The sequence below is a fragment of the Podarcis bocagei genome, assembly GCF_964188305.1.
Source record: "Podarcis bocagei genome assembly, chromosome: 5".
Lineage (NCBI taxonomy): Eukaryota > Metazoa > Chordata > Lepidosauria > Squamata > Lacertidae > Podarcis > Podarcis bocagei.
In genome coordinates this window covers 10945532-10969357 of record NC_138129.1, presented here as the reverse complement: position 1 = coordinate 10969357, position 23826 = coordinate 10945532, and positions in this window count along the sequence as shown.

Below are 23826 nucleotides of genomic sequence, written 5' to 3'. Positions count from 1 at the left end.
GTAATGCGGGGAGATTGATGGCTTATTCCATCAGGAAGGGGGTTCCGGAGAGATGTGTTTTATGAGCGATGCAGACAATAACTAGTTGGCTTAAAGAACAGGATTGATTGGACCATGTGCTCTCCTTCTTAAAGAACGCTCACACTTTCCCTGTCTCCGTTGGTGCAATTTCACCACTAACAAGTCCAAACGCTTTATTTTATTTTTTTAAAGAAACATCATTAGGTCTGCCGGTAGGTACCAGCAGCTGCTGCGGTTGCCTCGTTTTATTTACACGGACGCGCCGGTTATGAGGAAGCATCATGGGGTAATAATGAAATGATCCCGTTTTATGGGCAGCTTCCTTGTGAAATTAAAATGAGGCTCGTTTTGAAGCAAAATAAATAAATAAGGGGGCATCAACTTGCGCAAGGATTAGGGCTCGCACGTGCTGCAAGGAATCTGCCACACTTAAGCATTGTGCCACAAACGATGCATACTGAGTTTCTGTCACAGAATGCTGCCCTCGGGTGACATTGCAGGCAATGTCCTGCTGCCCTTTGCCAGAGGGCGAGACCCCTTCTCATTACTGCATAACGTTATATTGATATCTTGATGCTCTGACTCTGAAATTCCTTTCGGTTGATGCTTAGAGGAATGAGATTTCACCATGCAGACATGTACGGGTACGAACACTGCTCATTGTTGGATGCCTCAGTCCTAGCCAAATGAGAAGGAAGATTTGAAACCAGGAACCCCAAGAACTGGGTGTGGGGGCAGGAATGGAAAAATACCCCCCCCAAACTACCGTATTTTTTGCTCCATAAGGCGCACCTGACCAAATTCATCAAAATGTTCTGGTATAGTTGGGTACACGTGTCAAGAAGGTAAAAAAAGGTAAAGGACTCCTGGACGGTTAAGTCCAGTCAAAGGCGACTATGGGGTTGTGGCGCTCATCTCGCTTCAGGCCGACGGAGCTGGCGTTTGTCCATAGACAGCTTTCCAGGTCATGTGGCCAGCATGACTAAACCGCTTCTGGTGCAACGGAACACAGTGACGGAAACCAGAGCTCACGGAAATGCCATTTACCTTCTTGCAGCAGCGGTTCCTATTTATCTACTTGCACTGGTATGCTTTTGAACTGCTAGTTTGGCAGGAGCTGGGGCAAAACAACAGGAGCTCACCCCATTGCGGGGATTCGAACCGCCGGCCTTCTGATCAGCAAGCCCAATGAAGAATTGTGTCAAGAATAACAGAATGGGGACATGGATGTTCAAGCAGGAATGAGGAATTGAAATTGCCATGCCAAGAGGAATGTTAGAACACGAGGGGGTCGGTAAGAAGATTGTGGTTAGGCAGGTACCTAGTATGAGGGGGAAGCCAGGAGAAGTCATTTAAGTTGTCACTGTGGATATCAGGTTCTTTACTTCTTCATGCAGGCTCAGTGCCAGGCATGGAGGGGAGAGACTGGAGATTCATCTTTGCATGCAGGAAGTCCCAGGTTCAACCCCTGGCCTCTCCATTTAACAATAAAATAAAATTAGGGGGCGGTTTATGGGAAAGATCTCTGCCTGCAACCCTGGGGGAACTGCTGCCAATGAAAGTAGCCAATTCTGTGCTATATGAACAAAGGCCCGTATAGTTAAAGCTATGGTTTTCCCAGTAGTGATATATGGAAGTGAGAGCGGGACCATAAAGAAGGCTGATAGCCGAAGAATTGATGCTTTTGAATTATGGTGCTGGAGGAGACTCTTGAGAGTCCCATGGACTGCAAGAAGATCAAACCTCTCCATTCTGAAGGAAATCAGCCCTGAGTGCTCACTGGAAGGACAGATCCTGAAGCTGAGGGGGGGGGGACAGAGGACGAGATGGTTGGACAGTGTTCTCGAAGCTACCAGCATGAGTTTGACCAAACTGCGGGAGGCAGTGGAAGACAGGAGTGCCTGGCGTGCTCTGGTCCAGGGGGTCACGAAGAGTTGGACATGACTAAACAACTAAACAACAACAACAACATGGACAAATAGTTGGGCCTGATAGGAGGTCTCTTCCTATGATTTCCACATGTCATAAGCCCAGGGTCTGACCACCCCTTCCTCGTCTTCAGGAGGTGAGACTGGGCATCCAGAGAAGTGGGAAAGGGACCAGCTTTCATCAGAACCAGCTCCAGATGTTCCCATTGCTCTGGAAGCTCAAGCAAAAGAGGATCTTGTCTTGCCAGCACCTCTCAAACCCGAGCAGGTTACATGGGTGCCTTGGACTCAATGCTTCAACCTAGAAGCCCCAACAGAATCATGGTCTCCCCTATGCTGTCAGGGTCAGTGACTACTGAAGTATGCTAGTGTCAGGGAGCAAGATTTCTCAACATCTGGTGATGGAGAAGAGGACTCTGAACCCAAAGAAGAGGAACATGCAGGACCAGCCCCAGAAGCACCGCTTTGAGAGGATGTGGCACTGCCATCTTCTGACTCAGAGGACTCCACTGTAGAAGACCCAGGAAGACCAGTAGGACACAACTAGACTTGGTCCCTTTAAGTGGGACAATATCTTGTAGCACATGCGGTGCTAGTAATTAGGCTATGCCTGATGTTACTGCTATTAAAAAGCTCAGTGGCAGCACCTTCCTCGCTGGAGCAGCTTTAAAGCTCTGTGTTCCTGGGAGTCCAGGCTGAACTTGTTCCTTGCTTCTGAGCAGGACATATTGGTCTCTTTAACTGAGAAGTCCTTTCACACTGGAGGTGGAGCTAGTCACTCTTTGATGCTCAACCTGGGTTTGATTTTCTAAAGGTGAATGTTATGTGGAGCTATCCAGGGTGCTACCTACTGTGTCTGGAATTTGCCTTAACAGAACCTGGGGCTTTGCCTTATTTGGACTGGAGCCTTGCCTTGCTTAATCAGAACCTGAAATTGGACTTGCTTGACTTAGCTCTTTGGGAACACAAGTTTGTGCTCAGGGATTTTTGGCCTAGAATCCCAACTGGTTGAGACCCCCACCTGAAACTAAACACTATAGTCATACCTTGGAAGCCGAATGCCTTGGCTCCTGAACAAATTGACTCCCGAACGATCGAAACCTGGAAGTGACTGTTCCGGTTTGCGAACGATTTCCGGAAGCCAAATGTCCGGCGTGGCTTCTGCAGCTTCCAATTGGCTGCAGGGTGCTCCTGTAGCCAATCGGAAGCCATGCTTTGGTTTTTGAATGGTTCCGGGAGTCAAACAGACTCGCGGAACATATTCTGTTCAAAAACCAAGGCGCCATTGTATTAGTATCATAGAAATGTAGAGTTGGAAGGGTCATCTAGCAATGCAAGAATCTCAGCTAAAGCATCCATGACAGATAGTCTTCCAACCACTGCTTATAAACCTCCAAGGAAGGAGAGTCCACAACCTCCCAAAGGAGACCATTCCCTGTTGAACAGCTTTTACTGTCAGAAAGTTTTTCCATATGTTTAGTTGGAATCTCCTTTGTTATAACTTAAAGCCATTGGTTTGAGTCCTACCCTCCAGAGTAGGAGAAAACAAGTTTGTTCTCTCTTCCATGTGACAGCCCTTGAGATATTTGGAGATCACTATCATATCTCCTCTGTCTCCTCTATTCCAGACTAGACATATCCTGCTCCTTCAACCATTCCTCATAAAGCTTGGACGTAAAAAGCCCAGTTCTCTCTCCCTCCATATGTGTATATGGGTGCTCAACATGCCAAACTATTAAGAGGTATGGAAGATCTGTCTGTGTCTCCAAAATCCCCTTCCTCACACTTCTCAGTCAAGGAATTGAAGCACCAAGCTTTTCATCACTAACTGAATACTGCATGAAGTGGTCTACTTCAACTTGCTTAATGGTAGAGTTGGCATGGCTCTTTTTAGCAGAAGACCAGCCCAAAGTATTTGGTCTTCAGGGAGGAGAACAGGCACAGCAGACACAAACTCTAGACACTAACTAGGTGTGATGATAAGTGCCACCCCAATTCCTCCTGTGCTCGTGTCGGGTTTTGAAAGTGAAAATGCAAGCTTTGAGTTGCAATAAAGTATTAATGCAGACCCACCCACTGGAAAGCATTAGAAAGCTTTATTGCCAAGCAAGGAAGGGGTGGAGGAGCCACATTGATTTAGAGAATGCGATTCACATGGTAATTTCCACAGCACCTTAAGAACTGCCGCAAAGTGATCTCGAGAAGGCAGCAAATGAGATGCAAAATCACAGTGATAACATAAATCATGGCCGGCCTGCTCAGTGTTAATAATGCTTAAGCTGTGTGTACATCCAAGGGAATTGCTTTGTAATTCGGTATCAACGCACCATTATTTTAAACTTAAAGGGTTACTGGAGTCGAAACTGGAAATCAGAATCTTTATATGGCGACAAGGCCTGGGAATGGCAGGTGCACCCCACAGGGATTTCTAAGCCCTGGGTTAAACCACAGAGCCTAGGACTTGCCGATCAGAAGGTTGGCGGTTCAAATCCCAGTGATGGGGTGAGGTCCTGTTGCTTGGTCCCTGCTCCTGCCAACCTAGCAGTTCAAAAGCACGTCAAAGTGCAAGTAGATAAATAGGTACCGCTCTGTTGGGAAGGTAAATGGCATTTCCGTGTGCTGCTCTGGTTCACCAGAAGCGGCTTAGTCATGCTGGCCACATGACCCGGAAGCTGTACGCCGGCTCCCTCGGCCTATAGAGCGAGATGAGCGCGCAACCCCAGAGTCGGTCACGACTGGACCTAATGGTCAGGGATCCCTTTACCCTTTACCTTTAGTGGTGGCTAAACAACTTGTGCTGCGAGGTTGAAGGGGCATTTCTGATCATGCCCATGTGCTCGCCAGCCTTAGTCGCCCTGCTCTCAACCTTCTCACTCCAAGCAGGAAGGTATAAATAGATTGCATTTGGTTGAATGAGCTCAGAAGCTTCCTCAATATTAGTGGTGTGCAGGTTTCAGACTTCTCAGATCTACTTCGTTTTTCCCTAGAAGAAGAAAATCTACTAACCAGAACCAGGTGCAAAAAACATACTATCTGCTGCTGTTGTTCTACACGCACAACAGCTCTCCAACTTGTACAAGGGAGGTTTGCCTTTCTTTCATCTCCCCTTCACCCTCAAAATCTTCTCAGTTTTATTGCAGGCTTAAAGAACAGGGCACCTCTCAGCATATTCTGAGCTATGGGATTTGTTTTCAGGACCAGAGCTGAATGGAGAGCATGGCTCTCTCACAGGAAAGTCCACCCCTGAACAAAAGCAGGATGTATGAGGCCAGAGGCCCATCTAGTCCTGCATCCTGTTCCCGTTGCTCTGTCCCAGCTCCTGCCAACCTAGCAGTTCCAAAGCATGCCAGTGCAAGTAGATAAATAGGTACCGCTCCAGCAGGAAGGTAAATGGTGTTTCTGTGCACTCTGGTTTCCATCAAGGTGTTCCATTGCACCAGAAGTGGTTTAGTCTTGCTGGCCACATGACCCAGAAAGCTATCTGTGGACAAATGCTGACTCCCTTGGCCTGAAAGCGAGATGAGCGCCGCAACCCCATAGTCGCCTTTGACTGGACTTAACTGTCCAGGGGTTCTTTACCTTTTGGATTACCTGTCCTTACTTAAGTAACCTAATTTAGATACCAGTAGCTTCCGATCTACCTTCTGCTAGGGCTGGGCATATCTGCCAGTTTTGGGTTCTCTCTGTTTCTCATTTTTTTTCCTAATCTTAAATTAAGTTCTCTACAACTTCCACACCAATCTGCATTTTTTCAAATTCATCATGAAAATTCATCTGTACAGTCATACCTCATTTTACGTTTGCTTCATGTTATGTTCTTTCAGGTTACATCCTGCAGCGACCCAGAAGTACTGGAAAGGGTTACTTCTGGGTTTCGCTGCTCGCGCATGCGCAGAAGCACTAAATTGCACTTCCTGCATGCTCACAAGCACCAAATTGTGCCACGCACCTGCACAGATACGGCGCTTCAGGTTGCGCTCTTTTCATGTTGCGAATGGGCCTCCGGAACAGATCCCGTTCACAACCAGAGGTACCACTGTACTTTAATTTCTTCCTCCTAATCTCTGTATTTGTACTCAATTTTGCCTAATATACACATAATGCAAAGCAAGTAAAAAAAGGCCTTTTCACCAATATATGCGTTTATATTCATGTTTTACACCAGGACATGCATTTTTGTATATGTTATCTGGCTGGGAAACTGTCAACTGCTTTGCAATATCAGAGAAGTACAGAGTTCAAAGGATGTGTTACGGTTCATAGGTTGCTTTGTGAAATAGGTAGGCTTGACTACTGGATTGGGCTGAACATCCGTCCCTGTTGTGATCAAGCAAGCATTTTCACTGTACTTTTTCGGTGCAATGGTTCGGTGCAATGGTTAAGAAGGTGGTTTCTGCATGTGCTGTAGAGGGAAATGAGGGGCAGATAGGGCTGGTCAACCTGGGAAGGTGGCCCATCTAGGAGAAGGAAAACTCTGATCCTAAACCTCTGCTGCCTCATGGGCTATCTTTGGGAGAAGAAAAGGCTAAGGAGTGTACCCTACACAAATCCAGAGTGAAGTCTCCAAGACAAGTTGGATGGCGCCTTGTACACCTCCTTACAACAACTCCTATAGCCATGCTGGTGCCAAATGTCTTGCTCTGCTTTCCTTTGGACCACATTAGTGAGGTTGAGAGCAGGGTCTTGTTGTCTGGGCAGCCCAGGACCTCCAGACACTCTGCCCAGGCTTGTGCCACAGGGAGGCAACTTTGGTGTTGCTAACACAGCAGTTCGACTTCACCCCCAGAGGCAAATTCCATTCATTCTTAAGACAGACAGATGCAACCAACCAACCAACCAACCAACCAACCCAGATGCTTAGAAAATGTAGCTAACCTTGAAGAAGAAGAGGAGTTTGGATTTGATATCCCGCTTTATCACTACCCAAAGGAGTCTCAAAGCGGCTAACATTCTCCTTTCCCTTCCTTCCCCACAAGAAACACTCTGTGAGGTGAGTGGGGCTGAGAGACTTCAGAGAAGTATGACTAGCCCAAGGTCACCCAGTAGCTGCATGTGGAGGAGCGGAGACGTGAACCCGGTTCACCAGATTACAAGTCCACCGCTCTGAACCTTTACACCACACTGGCTCTTGATCTGTTTTAGTATTTTAACTTTTGTAAGTTTTAAAGTATGGCTGTAAATTTTCATTGGTTTTATTGTTTTACCTTTTTGTATACCGCTTTGAGGTTTTGTTTTGTTTTATTGTTTCACAATCAAATGCCGTGTATAAAACCAATCAGTCCCTAACCTGCTGCCCACCTATGCTTTATATGAACTTCTAAAAACTGAATGCCCTATTCTCAGAATCCCTGTAACTCTTTGCTTCTCGCAGTGAGGGAACCACCAGAAGGCCCTCAGATCTGCACCTCAGTGTCTGGGCAGAACAATGAGGGTGGAGGCACTCCTTCATAAATAAAAGAAGAAATGGATTAAAAAAAAAAGTCATGGTGTGAACATGTATGGATTTGTGTGGAAAAAATACTAAAATGGGAGGAGCTCCAGAACCACCACCATGATTCTTCCTGAATCATGATCCTGGCTATGCTACTGTGCTGGTTCCATGGAGTTACTGTGTGGCGTGGTCTGAGTCCAGTCCGAGGTCGAGGGTGTGATATGGAGCCTGTTCGTCAAGGCTGAAGCGGGGTCCAAGGCAAGGAGGCGGGTGTGGTCAGGAACTCTGGCAGAAGAGCAGGACAGGGTGCCCACAACCTGGGACTGGGCTGGCTGGCTTTTATCTGCCCTGAGGCATAGGGTGGCCCCGATCCACAGGTGACTCGCCTCTCCTGGCCTGGAGGCAAGCACTCCTCCTGCGAGAACTTAGTTCCCTCCGCCTCTCTGCCTTTGAAGCTCAGGAGAGGCTGGAGGATTACTGGACCCAGAGGCAACCTCACCTTCCCCTGACGGGGCTGAGAGTGGAGCACCTGCAGGCAATGGGTCCTCGATCACCTCAGGAGCCAGAGCAGATTCAGCTGGTGCCTGCACCTGAGGATCTGGCACAGGTGAGGGCCCTTCAGGTTCAAGCCCCAGCCCCGGCTCAGCTGGTCCTGGAGGTGGGGACTCCTGTGCAGACTGGGATTCCTCAGGTTCAGCCTCTGAATCTGATTCCCAGGCCATCACAGGTATGGGAGGAAGTGTGCTCGACACCTAATCTGTCCAGAATGTATTTCTCTCTAACCCTCCACTGATGGATGCAAATTAAATATCCCCAGGGGACCACCCCCTGTGGTGTTGGGTGAGAACTACGCAACCACGCTCTTTGTGAAACAGGGAGGAAAGAAAGGATCACACCCAAATGTGCCGGTATAGATGTACTCTGAGCCCCCTCCAACTCTTCTTTTCCACTTCCTTGGTGTTTTTTAATTAAGAGCCCTGGAAAAGATTCTCTGGGGTCTCTCCGCAGATAAAAGACAGATGCAGCACTTAGGGTAAGAATGCCAGCGCACGTCTTCATGGAATAATGGAACCCAAGGGAGTCCCTCATATCACTACAAATTACAAGGAAGTCAGAAATCCCCTTCATTAAAGGAAGGAACGCAGGAAAACTTTGCTTTCCATAAATAATGAGCACACCTGAAACCCATCTGATCAGCTCGCTTGGTTTGTCAAGCTACCACTGTATTGTACAGAGGCTAGTTTGACCCATGATGCAGGAAGAGGTCTACTCAAATGGGCAAGAGATTGACACAGTGGTGGATGGCTCTAAGGAGGTAATTGCACTTCCAACAACTGCATGTAGACCTGTACGTCTTCTACATGAATTGCCTCTGGGCATTTAGCTGCAGTTGTAGCCTCTCTTGTTTGAAGGTGGGCAGTGATTTTGTGGTTATTACTGTTGGACTTCCTTCGCCAACCAAGTTTGCGCAGCGACTGGGGTGATGGAATAAAAACTTGCCTGCAATATCTTTGCTTATCTTTATTTTAAATAATAAACAGCTGCAACTCACCATTCTACACCAGTCAGTACCATACAACTTAAATCGGTCAACTTAAATACAGTTTTCAAAATAATCAATTAACCTATCACATCGCTGTATCACATAACTCCACTTCTAATTAGTTACATTGTTAAGATACAGGTGTGCTGAAACGTCGATAGTTCACAGGTGTGCTGCCATGCAAATCATGATTAGAAACAAACACATACCTATAAGTAGCACCACTGACCACATCAATATTAAGAAAGCCCAACAATTACGTCTTCTGTTTGGCATCTAGAGTTGGGACCCTTTCAGATGACTTATTCCCTCCCAAACCACCAAGAGGCTTGAAAGAGGGCATGATATCTTATGGTCCAACCCTGTAGCACAACATCTCTAAATCCAGAGATCAGGGCTGGCATCAGCAACAGGCATCCTTGATACAGCTGCTAGGACTCACTGCCCCTCCAAAGCCTACCTCTGACACCTACCCCAGACCCCTTTTTATCAGGAATCCAGTGAGTAATGGGGTAGCTTGGAGTTCGCAATTAAGTTTCCTACAATGCCTGGACCTACTGCCACATTTGGGCAATAACAGTGGCAGTTCTAAGCCACCTTGGTGATCATGGCAGTGCCCCTGCTGCTGCTCACTATTACAGTGGTTCTCAAAGGGGGTGGCATGCCACACCGAGGTGGCACAAGAGGATGCCAAGTGTTGTGGGAAGTTTCAAGGACAATCAAAGAAACATTCAAACATGTCAGTATAGTATAGTATAGTATAGTATAGTATAGTATAGTATAGTATAGTATACTCTATTCTGAACTTAAAAATGGAAAGTGTAATGCTGGTGGTCAACAAAAGAGGTTTAAAGACTGTCTCAAGGGAAATCTAAAAAAATGTAGTATAAACACTGACAGCTGGGAAACACTGGCCTGCGAGCGCTCCAGTTGGAGAACAGCCTTTACCAAGGGTGTGGTGTCATGGGCTTTGAAGACACTCGAACTCAGGACGCAAGGGAGAAATGTGCTAAGAGGAAGGCACGCTTGGCAAATCCACACAGTGATCAACTCCCACCTGGAAACCAATGTCCCCACTGTGGAAGGACATGTGGATCCAGAACTGGCATCCACAGTCACTTACGGACTCATTGTTAAAACCGTGTTTATGGAAGACAATCTTACTCGGCTACGAGTGATCGCCAAAGAAGAAATAGTATAGTATAGTATAGTATAGTATAGTATAGTATAGTATAGTATAGTATAATATCAAAAAATATTTTTTTTGATAGACAACCAGAAACAGCATCCTGAAGATTTTACATATAAAATAAGAGAACAAGAAGAATATACATTTAAAGAAGACTGGAAAATGTTTCCTGAATATATGGGTGAAAATTATGTTCATTTAAAAACACCGGTAGCATTAAGATAAATTCAACAGCATAAATACATTTTGATGGATGTGACAAAGGTTTACTGAATGGTTTAGTTTATGTAAAATATGCAGGGATGTTTGGTGTGCAAAATGAACCACAGAAAGAGAAGGGATGTCACTGGTTTAAAAGTGTCTAAATGAATATTTTGAAATGTAAATTAGAAAATTTAATTTTACACACACAAACACACACACACACACACACACACACACACAGTAACAGAATCCACGCCTCTCTTCAAGAGCATTGGCTATTCTTCTACAGGTCTCCATGACACATAGTTGTGAACAGAGATTTTCAACTCGGACAAACATGAAGAATCAGAAAAGAGAAAGGTTGATTTGTGTTGGTGAGGAGATGAGAGTTTGCCTGTCTCAGATTAGACCTAATATAAATGAGATTACCTGGCAGAAGCAAGCTCGGACCTCTCATTGAGTTTGCAAACATCCTTATACATATATAAGAGGCTCATTTATAATTATTAATTTGGGAGTGACTCATGTTCTTAGGCCTTATACTTTCTAGATGTCCCATGATCATGCTATAAAGTAGTTGTGCTCTATGTTCTAAATCAAGTCCTGCTAGGAGTTGTTTCTTTCTGTTTTCTAATTTACAGGTAGCAACCATTGAGTGTAGGACAGGGCTCAGCAACCTAAGGCCCATGGGCTGGAAGCAGCCCACAGAGGTCATTTGACCGGCCCCCGAGCTGCCCCTGAACTGATTTGCCTGCTTGCACGCTGCACTAAACCAGTGCAGTGTGGCGCGGGGACTTGCTTCCACGGCACTGAAAACCGTGTCTGCACAGACGCAGATGCTGAAAATTGTGCGATGCAGCCCACGGAGGGATCTCCATGGAACCAATCTGGCCCAGGCAAGATAAACCTTGCTGACCCCTGGTGTAGGGCTTCCATTTCTGGCCCCGGAGCATGTATAAGTGAATCCTGCCTTGTTCTCCTTTATTCTGGGTCCAAAAGGACCCATGTGTCAGCAATCACGTGCCAATTGCCTAAAATGGTCTCTGCCTCTGCTGGTCCTGTGGGTTAACCGAGAGGCGAGGTCCAAGTCTGGTCCGTGGTCACAGGTGCAACATGGAGGCAGTCCATAGTAGCTGAAGCTGGGTGCAGGGCAGGGAGTCGGGTGAAGTCAGGAACAGGCTTGCAAGCAGGGAGCCAGGGCAGGTCAGGAGCTCTGGCAGAAAAGCAGGTCAGGGTTCAGGCAGGAACTATCAACCAACAATGTTCTCCCACAACTTGGGACTGGGGTTGGCTGGCCTTTATCTCCCCCGAGGCATAGGGCGGCCCCGGTCTACAGGTGACTCGCCTCTCCTAGCCTGGAGGCGAGCACTCCTCCTGCGGAAACCTAGTTCCCTCCGCCTCTCTTGCCTGAGCCTCTGCAGCTCAGGAGAGGCTGGAGGGTTACTGGACCCAGAGGCAGCCTCAGCTTCCTCTGATGGGGCTGAGAGTGGAGCACCTGCAGGCAATGGGTCACCTCAGGAGTCAGAGCAGACTCAGCTGGTGCCTGCACCTGAGGATCCAGCCCAGGTGAGGACCTTTCAGGCTCATGTCCCAGCCCCGGCTCAGCAGGTTCTGGAGGCGGGGAATCCTGTGCAGGCTGGGATCCCTCAGGTTCAGCATCCGAGTCCGATTTCCAGACCATCACACTGCCTGTTATTTCTTATCAATAGGAAATTTGGTGTGGCACAAGCAAGTTTTTATTCTGAAAGTGTGGCTCAGAGAAAACGTTTGTGAACCTCTGCACTATTTAGGTAAGCCCACCAGAGCACGTTTGGGACAAGGATATGGAGAGTCCACCAGAGGTCATTATACTGAGGTTCCTCTCGTACCCACAGAAAGTCCTTTTAGTGGTTGTCGTGGGCAATGCATGTAGTAAAGTGCAAAGTCCTTTCTTCTCTTGAAGCTAAAGCCAAATGTCGAAATCTGGTTTTTCAGCTTTGATGGATGTCTTCAGATTCAGAACCTGTGAATTTAAGAAGCCTCATTCATCCTGCCCAAATTCATTGCAGCTGTGGCCAATGTCCTACCAGCCACTGTCGGCCCCCTAGGAATTGCGGATTGTATTTCCTGCTGATTTAATGGTCTGAGCCAATGTCAACTCAGTTATTTCTATTGACAGTTCTATGAAATACTTGCAAAACCAACAGCCATAAGGAAAGCCAGGGCCGTCATAAAGCCGGGACAGTGGCTGTGTCTTCCACAATCAAGCCTTTTAAAACCTAATTACCTCTCGGTGACATCAGCCATATATTATCATGTAAAATCATGCCAGCATGTGACTGCCTTGCAGAATAAAGGGAAACAAATGAGGTCTTGTAACAAGGGAGAGATGAGAGTGATCATTTTGAATCTGCAAGCAAGCGCGGGCCGATGAAGTTTAATACAGCTTGTTAAATCCCCTAATAAGTGAAGCAGTGATTAAGTATCACCCTCCAGCCCGAGGGAAAATGGGATCGGCTCTTTAACGGGATGGAGACTGATGGGACTCGGCCCTTTGCAATGGATGGAGTGGTGGGCAAAGTAACTTCTAATGATCTGAGTCCACTTTGAGCCATAAAGGTTTAGAAGGAACAATATTTTTTAAAATGATCAACTTCTCACTTTTTACTGGGGAGGATAAAGAACACTTCTCCGGGGAGGAAATTGCATAGGATGGATTGCTACAGTTACATCACCTGCCGACAATGCTGGGAGAATTCCTTAGGGACTTAATTGGGAGACGACAGAGCAGACTGGCGGTGTGTCACGTAGTGGCATAAAGAGCGAGGCATGAACCAGGAAGACCTGGGTTCGAATCTTGTCTCTGCCACTAACTAAGGAGAAGAGCTATCCTAATTGCAGCTCTAATCTTGCAGGACCGGAAACATCCAAAGGATACCAGGTTTGCTGTGGCAGGCTGGAAGAGAGGCGAGAACAATGTCACTCCATTCCCACAGCCCTTTCTTTCCCACACCTGTCTTTATATAATAATAATAATAATAATAATAATAATAATAATAATAATAATAATAATTTATACCTCGCCCATCTGGCTGGGCTTCCCCAGCCACTCTGGGGGGCTTCCAACAAAATATTAAAATACAGTAATGCATCAAACATTAAAAGCCTCTCTAAACAGGGCTGCCTTCAGATGTCTTCTAAAAGCCTGGTAGTTGTTGTTCTCTTTGACATCTGGTGGGAGGGCATTCTACAGGGTGGATGCCACTACCGAGAAGGCCCTCTGCCTGGTTCCCTGTAACTTGGCTCCTCGCAGTGAGGGAAGTGCCAGAAGGCCCTCGGCGCTGGACCTCAGTGTCCGGGTAGAATAATGGGTATATTTCTGGGAAAGAGAAAGCATCTAAGTGGGCCAGTGAAACTCTGCCTCTAGTATGGGAAATCATATCTAGTAGCCGCTCTGAATTCTGAACTTTCAACAGACATAACACTTGTGATCATAAGGGCTAGTAATTTGCTTGTATTTTTCTATTTTAAAAAAAGAACTCTAGGATTCTATATTGCGGATTTCTGTGCCACAATCTGCTCTTGCTCCATACAGAATCACAGCATGCGCACAACCTTCCTTGCAACGTATTATCCAAGCAACAACCCCCTTTGGAAAGGAGCCAGCGGTTAACTGAGCACCTTCCATCCGGAGCCTTTGCCGTTTCTTTTTATGGCACAGTTAGTCATAACTGTCCGTGTCAGTACATGCAAACCAAGCTGGCGACGCTCCCACCTCTGGGTCAGGAGGTCAGGGCAGAATCCAGAAACAATTGCAGCGGTGATAATTCCCAATGCAGACACTGCAATGCAGGGTCTATGCAGAGTTCTCCAGAGAGGGAGGGAGATACAGTTAGGAGCTGCCTGTCTTTGGATAATAAGGTCACTTCAAAGGAATTTGTCTGTTATAGCCACAGAAAGGGGTTCTAGGCACCGCCTGCATTGCATGCTGTGTGTCTATCTTCTCCCATTTGGGGTGGGCCTGATCCTGCTCTGTTGCAGCCAGCAGCGACTATGACCTTGCTCTCATTGAAAAATCAATCACAGTGGCTTGGATAAAATCCATGTTTTGTGTTTCATTCGCTGCACAAACTCCCTCTCAGTCCCTTCAGTGACTCAGAGCCATTTCACAACTTACATTTTCAAAGGTGGTCATCTAAAACAGGGGTTGGCTCTTTGAACCCACGGGCCCATTTGCAAACAGGAAAAACTGTTGGTGATGCTACAGACCCACACTGAAACCCTAAAGGTAAAGGGACCCCTGACCATTAGGTCCAGTCATGGCCGACTATGGGGTTGCGGCACTCATCTCGCTTTATTGGCTGAGGGAGCCGGCGTACAGCTTCTGGGTCATGTGGCCAGCATGACTAAGCCACTTCTGGTGAACCAGAACAGCACACGGAAACAGCATTTACCTTCCTGCTGGAGCGGTACCTATTTATATACTTGCACTTTTGACGTGCTTTCGAACTGCTAGGTTGGCAGGAGCAGGGACCGAGCAATGGGTGCTCACCCCGTCGCGGGGATTCGAACCATCGACCTTCTGATCGGCAAGTCCTAGGCTCTGTGGTTTAACCCACACGCCACCCACGTCCCCACGAAACCCTTTGTTGTCGTTTAGTCGTTTAGTCGTGTCCGACTCTTCGTGACCCCATGGACCAGAGCACGCCAGGCACTCCTGTCTTCCACTGCCTCCCGCAGTTTGGTCAGACTCATGTTCTTGGCTTAGAGAACACTGTCCAACCATCTCGTCCTCTGTCGTCCCCTTCTCCTTGTGCCCTCCATCTTTCCCAACATCAGGGTCTTTTCCAGGGAGTCTTCTCTTCTCATGAGGTGGCCAAAGTATTGGAGCCTCAGCTTCACGATCTGTCCTTCCAGTGAACACTCAGGGCTGATTTCCTTAAGAATGGAGGGGTTTGATCTTCTTGCAGTCCATGGGACTCTCAAGAGTCTCCTCCAGCACCATAATTCAAAAGCATCAATTCTGCGGTGATCAGCCTTCTTTATGGTCACGAAACCCTAGGACTTAATAAATGCTAGGATTTTGGTTATTTGTGATATGAGTGGAGAATGCTATCTGCAAAGGGATTCCTGGCTGGCTTATCCTGGCTGGGTGAAGAGAAAACCTATTAACATGATAAAAGGTATTGATGGGCCATCAGGGAGGAGTCCTTTTGGAATGGGGAGTCAAATGTTACAAAGGTTTGCCAGGGTAACTGTGTGTTTGAGGTGACAGAAAAGGGGAGTTCTTCAAGCAAGAGTTGCTGGGAGGAAGAAGAGGAGAGATCCATCTTGGAGAGGAAGACAGAAGGAATTCTGTGCTACTGCCTCTTGAACTGACCATGCCGTAAGATCTGGACTCCCTCCGTGCGGACTGAAGGTGTAAATAGGTGAATAAGCCATCTTTCTTAAAGCATGACAGTCTCTGCCATGTTTTCTTTTTCTTTTTTAAATTTTTATTTTATTAACATATAAAACACATACATATTCATTTACACAATACACATGCACAACACACTACCTTATTTTCATAACATAAAACATACCTACATTACTCTATATAATACCTACCTATACTATACATATCAACATACCTACACACCTACCCCACACGGACACCCACCAAGTGACTTGACTTCCAGACAATCTTGTTACGCTACTTTATTTTTCCAAGTAGCTTAAACACATTTCATTATTTCTTTAATCTCTTCTTCTATCTTAACTTTACTCTCCTTTCACTCTAATCGTTTTCTGGATTCACTCAGTATCTGTCAGAAATTCTACTTTTTCCACATAAATTTTGATGTATTCCTTAAAGATAGCCCACTCTTTATTACTTTTTGTACCATAAATATTTTTTTGTACAAAATATGGTCTCTGCCATGTTTTCCATTCTCCAAAGAGACACAGACCCTGTGTTTGCGCCTGGTACCCCATGAGCTCTTGCCACCGCTTGGCAGAGAGAGGCGCAGGGACCTGGCTTTTGTAACACTATAATGATTCATTTAAGGTTAATTTCAGCAGGGGAAGGGACCCAGTGGTTACGAGGGAAGGCCTCTGTGGGCACACTGGTGACCCTGATCTAAAGATTTTCAGGGTTTTCCAAAGGTATAAAAAAGAACAAGGAATTTATAAAGAATATTTAATTGAAAATTGTCCACAAGTGAAAACCTGGGCATGCTTTGACTAAACTCTGCAATCTGTAAGTTAGAAGAAGAAGAAGAAGAAGAAGAAGAAGAAGAAGAAGAAGAAGAAGAAGAAGAAGAAGAAGAAGAAGAATTTGGATTTGATATCCCGCTTTATCACTACCCAAAGGAGTCTCAAAGCGGCTAACAATCTCCTTTCCCTTCCTCCCCCACAACAAACACTCTGTGAGGTGAGTGGGGCTGAGAGACTTCAAAGAAGTGTGACGGGCCCAAGGTCTCCCAGCAGCTGCATGTGGAGGAGTGGAGACGCAAACCCGGTTCCGCAGATTACGAGTCTATTGCTCTTAACCACTACACCACACTCACTCTCCTTAGATAAAGAATATATGAGCTAAAATAAAAGAAAGAAATGGAGATAAGGAATATGGAAGCAGTGATAATAAGAAAGGAAGGAGGATGAACCCTCAATGAGTAGATTGGAAGTCATATGGAGAAATTAAGAAATTGTGAATTAAATAATACAAGTCTTCTTTAGGAATTTAAGGATTTATACATATTTGTTCATTTGGTAATTTGTTGTTCCTTTTGTATTTTATTTGGACTGTATAATCCTTACCGGGCATAGGCAACCTTTGGGACTACAATTCCCATCATCCCTAACAGGACCAGTGGTCAGGGATGATGGGAATTGTAGTCCCAAAACATCTGGAGGGCTGAGGCTGCCTGTGCCTGATCTTTACCATATAAGAAAATCAATAAAAAGCATATTAAAATAATAAAATAAAGATTTTCAGTGGGTTTTCCCCACACAGAAACATGTGTATACTTGGAGAAAATTGCATTAAAATGCTAATGATCTTTCATAGGATTTTTTTTTTTTAAGTCACAAATTGCTGCAGAAATGTAGAGCAATGAATTCAAGCCTGGCAAATTGAGAGGACTGCAATTGAGTGACCCATCCATCCCTCATGGCAGGTGGCTATGTTACTAAAGTGGTACTCACTTCCCAGCAATGTTCCAGACACTGCAAGGAACATTGCCTCTCTCGTCTTCCCCACCTTATGGCAAGCTCATCACCTGAAACAAAATTGGCATGGATTTGCCAAAGCGCACGGCATTTCCTTTTATGGCTTCCTGGCAATGTTCTGGATTTGAGGATATGCTGGCCAGAGCTGTCCTGGCAGAGGGCACATAGTGAAGAAGGCAAGTGGGTCTATAGAGCATGACAACATGGGAGATGTGCACAACAGACTCAGACCTGGGATAATAAAAGAGTCCAGTGTTACGTTTCAAATTTCTTTCCTTAAAAAAGGAGGATTATCCATACAATGATCGCCGAAGAATTGATGCTTTTGAATTATGGTGCTGGAGGAGACTCTTGAGAGTCCCATGCACCTCGTGAGAAGAGAAGACTCCATGGAAAAGACCCTGATGCTGGGAAAAATGGAGGGCACAAGGAGAAGGGGACGGCAGAGGACGAGATGGTTGGATAGTGTTCTTGAAGCTACCAGCATGAGTTTGACCAAACTGTGGGAGGCAGTGGAAGACAGGAGTGCCTGGCGTGCTCTGGTCCATGGGGTCAAGAAGAGTCGGACACAACTAAACGACTAAGCAACAACAACAAAATCCATACAATGCACCCCCAACAAGTGCTCTCAAAAAGTTCCTTGAAATCAGCAAGTGCAGACTGCCCAGTTCATCATTCGGCTGACTGTGATTGGGTATTATTAGCTTTTTTTCTTTGAAATGATGATAACTGGTAACATGGGAGTGGTATGCAGAGTACCCACACAATGGGCAGAAACTGAACAGTCTTGACGAGATAAGCTACAAGTTGGACCTGAAACAAAATACAGCATGAGACCAGGGCACCTGAAAGAACATCTCACTCCATGTATACCCAGCTGATTATTGCACTATTTGGGAGAGGCTTCCTGCAGATGCCATCTTACCAGCTTCTCCATTCTGCAAATAGGAAACAGGGCCTTCAGTGTGGTAGCACCTTCCTTTTGGAATTCCATTTCCTTTATATATAAGACACATGGTGTCTGTGTTGTCTTTTCCAGACCTACTGAATCCCTTCCACTTTCAATGAGACTTTCAAGTGGACATCCTTACCACTATTCTCCTCACAGTTCATAGAATCATAGAATCATAGAGTTGGAATAGACCACAAGGGCCATCGAGTCCAACCCCCTGCCAAGCAGGAAACACCATCAGAGCACTCCTGACATATGGTTGTCAAGCCTCTGCTTAAAGACCTCCAAAGTAGGAGACTCCACCACACTCCTTGGCAGCAAATTCCACTGTCGAACAGCTCTTACTGTCAGGAAGTTCTTCCTAATGTTTAGGTGGAATCTTCTTTCTTGTAGTTTGGATCCATTGCTCCGTGTCCGCTTCTCTGGAGCAGCAGAAAACAACCTTTCTCCCTCCTCTATATGACATCCTTTTATATATTTGAACATGGCTATCATATCACCTCTTAACCTCCTCTTCTCCAGGCTAAACATGCCCAGCTCCCTTAGCCGTTCCTCATAAGGCATCGTTTCCAGGCCTTTGACCATTTTGGTTGCCCTCCTCTGGACACATTCCAGTTTGTCAGTGTCCTTCTTGAACTGTGGTGCCCAGAACTGGACACAGTACTCCAGGTGAGGTCTGACCAGAGCAGAATACAGTGGCACTATTACTTCCCTTGATCTAGATGCTATACTCCTATTGATGCAGCCCAGAATTGCATTGGCTTTTTTGGCTGCCGCGTCACACTGTTGGCTCATGTCAAGTTTGTGGTCAACCAAGACTCCTAGATCCTTTTCACATGTACTGCTCTCAAGCCAGGTGTCACCCATCTTGTATTTGTGCCTCTCATTTTTTTTGCCCAAGTGCAATACTTTACATTTCTCCCTGTTAAAGTTCATCTTGTTTGTTTTGGCCCAGTTCTCTAATCTGTCAAGGTCGTTTTGAAGTGTGATCCTGTCCTCTGGGGTGTTAGCCACCCCTCCCAGTTTGGTGTCATCTGCAAATTTGATCAGGATGCCCTTGAGTCCATCATCCAAGTCACTCTTCTCTAGGATGAAGAGGAACCATTGATGAGCACCCTTTGGGTTCGGTCAGTCAGCCAGTTACAAATCCACTGAGTGGTAGCATAGTCAAGACCGCATTTTACCAGCTTCTTTACAAGAATATCATGGGGCACCTTGTCGAATGCCTTGCTGAAATCAAGGTAGGCTACATCCACTGCGTTCCCTTCATCTACCAGGCTTGTAATTCTGTCAAAAAAAGAGATCAGGTTAGTCTGACATGACTTATTTTTCAGAAATCCATGCTGACTATTGGTGATCACAGCATTCCTTTCTAGCTGCTCACAGACTGTTTGCTTAATGATCTGCTCCAAAATCTTCCCTGGTATTGATGTCAGACTGACTGGGCGATAATTATTTGGGTCCTCTCTTTTCCCCTTTTTGAAAATAGGGACAACATTTGCCCTCCTCCAGTCTGCCGGGACTTCGCCTGTTCTCCAGGAATTCTCAAAGATGACTGCCAGTGGTTCTGAGATCACATCTGCCAGTTCTTTTAATACTCTTGGATGCAGTTTGTCTGGCTCTGGAGACTTGAATACATCTAAACTAGCCAAGTATTCTTGTACTATCTCCTTAGTTATTCTGGGCTGTGTTTCCTCTGCTGAATCATTTGCTCCAAATTCTTCAGGTCGGGCATTGTTTTCTTTATCGGAGAAGACTGAGGCAAAGAAGCCATTGAGGAATTCCGCCCTTTCTGTGTCCCCTGTTTGCATTTCACCATCTTCTCCTCTGAGTGACCCCACTGTTTCTTTGTTCTTCCTTTTGCTACGAACATACCCATAAAGTTCTCAGAGTGGTTGAACAGTCAATCCCTCTTCCCATGGAACTCTGGTAACAGTAGCTCTATGAGGGGGAACAAAACAAAACAAATAAAATAAAATAAAAAAATTCCTTCCAGTAGCACTAAGTTAGTTATTGGTATGAGCTTTGTTCATGCACACGAAAGCTCATACCAATAACTAACTTAGTTGGTCTCTAAGGTGCTACTGGAAGGATTTTTAAAATTTTATTTTATTTTATTTTAACTATGGAAGACCAACACGACTACCTACCTGTAACTAGATTTATGAGGGGAATAAGGGTTTTCTAACAGCTTTTTTTAAAAAAAGAGCTGTTAGGGGAACAAAGCTGTTTTCTAACAGCTTAAAGGGACGTGGGTGGCACTGTGGTGTAAACCACAGAGCCTAGGGTTTGCTGATCGGAAGGTCGGCAGTTTGAATCCCCACGACAGGGTGAGCTCCTATTGTCTGGTCCCAGCTCCTGCCAATCTAGCAGTTCGAAAGCACGTCAAAGTGCAAGTAGATAAATAGGTACCACTCCAGTGGGAAGGTAAACGGTGTTTCTGTGCACTGCTCTGGTTTTGCCAGAAGCAGCTTAGTCAGGCTGGCCACATGATCCGAAAAAACTGTCTGCGGACAAACGTCAGCTCCCTTGGCCAGTAAAGCGAGATGAGCGCTGCAACCCCAGAGTCGTTCACAACTGAACTTAATTGTCAGAGGTCTTTTACCTTTACCTTTAACAGCTTAAAAGGCTACTGCTCCCAAGACTCTTGGGGGGGTGCCATGGCTGTTAAAGTAATATAGCAGAGCACTTTTCTGCGACTTAAAATAACGGTGGACATGATTTCCAACACCTCTGTCTATTATTCCAGGATTCCGTCAGTTTCCTGAATGATAAAATGACCATTATCATGCCTGAGAATAGCTGCAGATGCAAAACCCAGCCCATAATTCTTTGTGTCGGCTACATGAGGTCATGGCAAAGAGGTCAGGCATCAAAAATAGAGCTGGTGGCTTAGTCAGCCTTTTCCAAAGTGAAGGCCAGCTAGCTTCCCAGCCCTGCTGGCAACTCTGCTGCAACAGCCCTATAAGCAGCACTTAAGGGACATTCAGAAATGGGATATATTGTGTTAGTTGACCCAGTTATTCTGCTAGCATTCTGTCCCATTTTCTAACATTGCTTTCACACTGCAGTACCTGTTGAGTTATGGAACCGTGACTTTTTTTACCAATATACTGGCATGCCACGCTGAAGTTCATTTGCACCATTGAGTGTGGTTTGACACAACAACGAATGTAATTGGACAACCATCCTTCACCCTTTCTGCAAATGCGTGCTTTATTCTCCTGCGATGCCCTCCCATTAAAAACAACAGAAGATAACCGTATCCTGATATACCGCTGAAAATTTGCCACACCCTTGATTCTCAGCGCTGAGGGGTTTTTATATCACATCAAAGCTCAAGCGTAATGTGGAAATGAACAGTTAGGGAAACGTCGGGGAACTAGAATGAACTGTCTTCCAGTTCACGATGCCCCAAATCAGCTGCCTGAGCATGAGGCTCTTAATCTCAAGGGTTGTGGGTTCACATTGCAGGTGGCTGGCCTAGATGACCCTTGTGGTCCCTTTTCAACTTTACAATTCTAGGATTCCAGGGGGCTAATATGGGGGTGATGGGGTGGGATGGGGTTGGCAAGCAGAGGAACGGCCCTTAATTTTTTTGCCTATTGTCTCATTTGGCCCTAAGCACACACCCCCCCCCGGTTTATAGGCAAAGGGAAGCTCATGGGCATGCAAAAACGAAACGAGAGTCCAACATCATTATGGATATAGCTTGGCCTCGAGCCGTTCACTCAGAAGTGCTTAAACGTTCCAAATAAATTGGCCATTTAAGGATTTTCCCATAATTCCAATTTGCTCGTGGAGTATTTCTGATGGGCACTGAGAGAAGAACGATTCTTTCCCAGCCAAATGTTTGCTTCGTGTGTGTGTGTGTGTGTGTGTGTGTGTGTGTGTGTGGAATAAGTGAATTTATCTCACAGGGAGAGGGAAAAGGAAGAAATATGGCATTAAAATATGCAGATCTGGGCTGAACATATTTCTCATATACAGGGGAAAGCATGATTTAAACGCCCTCCATTTCCAATCTTTAATAAAAGACATAATTCAGGATGCAAAGCTGAAACCCTGAGCATTGATACAGTGATTTGAGCAGGGGGGTGGGGGTGTGACATGGTCACCCCCTTCCTCAGTAAAGTAGCTACGCTTTAAGGCATTTGTCTCCAGGCCTAAATTAGCTTTGAGATGCAATCTTTCTTATATAAAGAGACATCGATACAGCAACAATTATGTGTGATCAATGAAGTTCAGCTCTAGAAGCCCCAGTGACTCAAGCTTCCATCGTATTTATGGATGGAAGCCTTCCCATTATCATTTTGTTCCTTAAAAGAATAACTGGGTTGACGAATGTGCTTATGTAGAACTAAGCTTTCCACAGGTATTTTATAAGTCATGGGAAAATAAGGAAGAAAGGGGAGGATAGTATTTTTTTTCCTTTTGAATTTCATTAGGGTTTATAGAGAAAAACTCAAAACTTAATGACAAATATCTCTTCCCTTTTTAGGGTCCAAACTAAGACTTTGATAAAGAGAAGGGGCAGGAAAGGAAGGCATAAAGAGAAAGAGAGAAATAAAGAAAAAGAAATAGAAGTGTGGATATTGATAAGGATAAAATGACAAACAAGAAATAATTTTGCATGACAAAGGACCACAGATACTTTTGGATTTGTTTAGGCCTTAGTAGGGTATTCTATTGTGGAACAGAAATGTGTTTTGTTAAAAAGGAAGCTAGCATTCCTTGCACTCAAGGCCACACGACATATTGTAAGACATAGCCATGGGCGTACAGATTTGTAAATCTCCAAAGTTAAAAATGAATAAGGAGTCACAACAGACAATCATATGGCAGAATTATCCCTGAGTCAAGGGACTTCAAGTATGACACTTTTGACTGAAGTGATCCACAATATAACAAAGTATAAATAATAGGATGTTAATCAAACCACAATGTCTCAGTAACCAAATAGGAAAGCTGATACCATTCCAGCAAGCTAGGGACAGGATTTGAGTGCTTGTATTTGCCTTGAGTGAAAGCATATATCATCTCTGTGATAGTCCAGATGAGTTATCGTTCAGCCAGATCCCTTTCACCAGCAATATATGTTTGTGATGCCATGGAATGATGACGAACATTCTAACTGCTCAAGAAGAATGTATGTCCAGACTCAATGACTTGAGGGATGAAAGAAGGAAATGTTTTAGAAGAGGAGTAAAACCGGCAAGAGCCCCCTCTAGGCCAGAGTATGTTATATGATGAAGGCCCCCCTTCCTGCTTTGCTTCCAGACAAGGTCAGCTTCTTTGGCCAAAAACCAAAGAAGTTGATATCTTCATGCAACAGATCCGCGCCTTGCTGGTGTCTTGAACCTGAGA